The sequence below is a fragment of the Galeopterus variegatus genome, unplaced genomic scaffold, assembly GCF_000696425.1.
Source record: "Galeopterus variegatus unplaced genomic scaffold, G_variegatus-3.0.2 Scaffold349, whole genome shotgun sequence".
NCBI lineage: Eukaryota > Metazoa > Chordata > Mammalia > Dermoptera > Cynocephalidae > Galeopterus > Galeopterus variegatus.
In genome coordinates, this window is record NW_007726460.1 from 690,430 (window position 1) to 695,114 (window position 4,685).

A 4,685-nucleotide genomic window follows, 5' to 3' on the forward strand; every position below is an offset into this window, starting at 1 on the left:
TTTATGTAACTGATGTTGACAGCTTAGTGGGTAACCAGTTACACTTTTTTCATGGTCATAAAATAGTTATGCATATTTTTGTTTTGTTATTGTTTTTCAAAAATGTAATAATACTTTACACTGCAATGTGCTGTTTTCACTTAATTACATGGCATTGATATCCTTCAGCTTCTAACTTCATTCTTTTTAATAGCTTCATGATGTTCTTTAAAATGAGGATACTTCAAAAGTTCATGAAAAGATTTGTATTATCTTTCAATTCTATTTTTCCATGAATTTTTTGAAGTACCCTCATATGATTTACCATAATAAATTCAACAATTTTTCTATTGATGAACAATTGGATTGTCTCCATTTGCTCTTTGGTCTATGAAATATGCTTCAATAAATATTCTTATATATTTATCCTCACACAGTGGTGCTTTCATTTCTGCAGGAGAGTCCCCAAAACAGAATCTCTGTATTAAAATATGTACTGACATATTTTAGTAGACACTATAAAATTCCTTTCAAGAGCTTATAGCAATTCACACTCCCACCAAGAGCCTTTGGCAGAGTGGACTGGGTAAGTTCCATTTCAAAGATGATATTTGAGCAAAAACTCAAAGTTGGTAAGGGAGTTAGGCATGTAGATCCCTGGAAAAGACTATTCCAGACAGTGGGAATAGACAGTGCAAGGGCCCTTATGGCAGAAGCATGTCTCATATGTTCAAGGAACAAGAAGGGGCCGGTGCAGCTGAAGCTGGATGAGCAAAGGCGGGAGGAGGAAGAGAGAAGGCTAAAGAGATTAGTGGGGAGTCAGAGCACATAGCACCTTATGGGCTTTTGCTTTCACCATGAGTGTGATGTGGAGCTGTTGTAGAGTTCTAAGCAAAAAAGTAACATAATCTGGCCTGCTTTAAAAGGATCACTATGGCAGCTTCATTGGATAAAGGATGCAGGGAGCAAGATTGGAAGCAGGAAACCAGGTAGGAGTCTATTGAGATGAATCAGCACAGAGGCAAAGGCAGCTGAGACCAGGGTGGAAGCAGTGGGGGTGATGAGAAGTGGCTGAATTCTGGGTGTGTGTTGAAGGAAGTGCCAACGGGATTTGGCGATGGGTTGGATATGGGATATAGAACACAGAGTCAGAGTTGACTCCAAGGAGTTTGGCTAGAGCAACTGAAAGGATGAAGTTCCTGTCAACTGAGATGGGGCCGAGTGTAGATGGAGCAGATCTGGGGAGGAAGGAAGGTCAGAAATTCATATGTAGCCATGTTAAGTTTTATTTATTTATTTATTTTTCCTTTTTCTCTTTTTTCATGTCCGGCAACGGACCGCAACCCTCAGTGTCGTGCCCGTACCGGACCTGGACCGGCAACGGGATCGCAACCCTCGGTGCTGTGCCCGCTCCTCGCTCAGCCAGTGAGCAGGAACCGGTCTGTATTTGGGATCCAAACCCTCGGCGGGAGCGCCACCGTGCTCCCAAGCGGTGCACTGTAGCAGTGCGCCACCGGGCCGGCCCCCCATGTTAAGTTTTAAATATTAGAGACAGAGATGTTGAGCAGGCAGTTGGAAATACAAATTTGTTGCTCAAAAAAGAGATGCAGACAGTAATCATGAAAGAGTCACAACATATAGGTGGTATTTAAAGATGTAAGAATGGGTGAAGGGAGTCTAGACAGAGAGGAGGTGACCAAGGACCGAGTGGTCATGGAAGACAGGGGAGGCCGGGGAGACTCCCAGAATCAGCAGCCATGAGGGAGGGAGATAACCAAGAGACTGTGCTGTCCCAGAAACCAAATCAAGAAACAGAAATGTTTCCTACAGAAAGAGAGATGCTGTGCATCAAATACTGCTAATAAGTAAGAAGACAACTGAGAACTAACTGGTGGGCTGAACAACCCACCCCCCACCCCCATAAATACGTCCACATCCTAATCCCCAAACCTGTGAAGGTATTACCTCACACAGCCAGAGGGACTTTGGAGACCTGATTATGTTAATGATCTTGAGATGAGGAGATTGTCCTGGATTGTCCAGGCGGGCCCAATATATTCACAAGTGTCCTTATAACAGTCAGAGTCAGAGAAGGAAATGTGACCGTGGAAGCAGAGGTCGGAGTGATGTGTCAGGGAACGAATTGTCCCCTAGAGCCCCCACAAAGAAAGCAGTCCTGCTGGCCCATTTTGAACTTCTGACCTCCAGAACTATGTGATAATAAATGTGTGTTGTTTTAAGACACTAGGTTTGTAGTAATTTATTAGAGCAGCAATAGGAAACTAATACACACAGCATTGGATTTAGTCATGTGGAGGTTATTGGTGACCTTGGTCCAGAGGAATTTCAGGAAAGTGATGGGAGTGGAAGCCTGACTGCAGGGGGTTAGCAGAGACCGGGGATCCCTTACCAGTGGGGACCTTCACAATCTCTGTGCTGGGGCTGGTCCCCGGCATTTCGGGGTACTTTCTCAGGAGAACAAGACTATTTAAATTAGCATATACAGGACCTTTTCCCTGTTTCTCCCTTTTGGGGTACTTTCCGACCCTCTGTTCCATGGATAGGGTCGCCCAGATGGACTGAGAAGTTCCACATCTCATGCCTATGCAGTCATACCTGGGCTTTGTGCCCACACCCAGGTTCTAGGAGGGCAACCTGGCAAGCCAATTACTCCTACCGGGCAATCCAGTATTTTCTTTGAAGGATTGTATGAGATTGGGCTACTAGAGTGCTGATTTGGAGTGGCTTAAATTGTTTATATAGTCAGGGGTCCTGCAAAAGATATTTGTGTGGAGCCTCATACACCCAAGGATGGTCCTGCGTTTAACATAATAATGAAGGAAAAATACAAAGGTATATTTCAGAGGGAGAGGAAGAATAGACACAATTTAGAGATTAGTTAGATGTACTGCACTAATATCTATGTCATCATTTTAGGTGAATTCCTCTACTACAGAAATGTACCAAGAACTGTGCTTACTCAATCATTTGGAAATAATATCCTTTAGCAAAGAGATAGTAGGTGGAGCTTTTTGAAAAGCAGTGTGGGAGTGTAAGGAAGTAGTTTTTCTCAAAATATGAAGTCATGGTCAAATATTATGGGAAAGGTGTCAGTCAACAATAATCTCACCAAAATAGAGCCAGCCAGGCAAGAGGTAGAGAACGTTCATTTCCCCTGCAAGTACTATTAAACTTAGACCCCTGAGTATGGAATCCTTACAGATTGATCCAGCACCTCCGTAAAAAACAAATAGCCTCATTGCAGTTTGAGTTATTTATCACTTATTGATGGTATGATGTTGCAGCATCTTCATAATTGTTTTAGATTCAAAGGTCCCATAGAACTGTGTACCTGTTTTACAAATCTTAAACAAACAAAAGACAGGCAACAAATCAAAGAGAATTTCTATTGTGCTGTAATACATGCCTCCTCACAACCCCAGGTGTGTCCTGGGTGCAGGCACAGGTAACGTAGAATACAGAGCCTGAACATCCAGCAGCAAACAGCATAGGCACTGGAGCCAGACTTCCTGGGTTCAAATCCTGGCTCAGCCACTTCCAACTTTAAGCGAGTTATTTAACCTTTTTCAGTAGCAGTTTTTTCATAAGTAAAGTGAGCATTTTAATGCTACCTACTCCATAAAGCTATTGTGAAGAGTAAATGAGTTAATTTATAAAAAGCACTTTGTGGTTGGCATATCATAAATACTTAATGTTAGCTATTATTATTATTATTTATAATTAAGATAAAAGTGTACAAATAAATATTCTATTTTCTGGATGTGAAAGTATTTTCTTTGCAGTCTCCAAATTCTGTTTTCTTTCATCAAAAATGGAATTTCAGATAATTTGTATTCCTTCATGAAATCTGCCATTGGGTAAAAAGAGTTATTACAGCACTATGGCTTTTTTTGAAGGAGAATTTTTCAATTCTTTTGCAATTGCCCTGCAAATGCCTCCTTTATCCTGAATGTAATTCTCTTTCTCCATTCTCCTCTTGTCTCTTTTGGTCATTCCTTCCCTTTTTGCTTCTCATCATTCCAACCTGTATAACATATCCTTATTTGTTTTAATACAAAAACAATGTATTGAATAATATGAGTCAACTGGAGACTCCAGAAAACCTTTGACCTTGAGTCTTTTTGTCCCTTCTGGTACATCCCCACTTACCTGCTAGGAGTCTGGATTCCCAGTTAGAGAATTATGGAACTAGATGTCAACTCTTTGTGGGTAGGGCTTTATGCTCATTAAGTCCATTTGGGCACCACACAATGCTATCACCGTGTTCTAGCATTCAAAACTCCTCTGAATCAGGTCCCAAATGCAGTTTTCCAGTCCCTCGTTCCATTAACTTTCAATAAATATACTCCTTTTGGCAAGGACCATTACTGTTTCCTTGTGTCTCTCACTGTAACCTGCCAAATACAGCCATCTAGTACATCGTAAGTATTGTGTCAGGAAGGATAAGCCAGGTTCTGATGACTAAGAAACAACTCCACAAACCTAGCTGATTAACACAGCAAATGTTTATTCTAATTTATTCACAATCCACTGTGGGCTCATATAACTCCCCAGGGCAGTTGTCCATTATATGATGGTTCACTATTGCACCACACAGTCTCACAATCATAAGGCGAGGAATAGTCAGGGGTAGAGTACAATTAAATACTTGCACTTTGAGGGGACATGTTGCTCTCATTTCATTG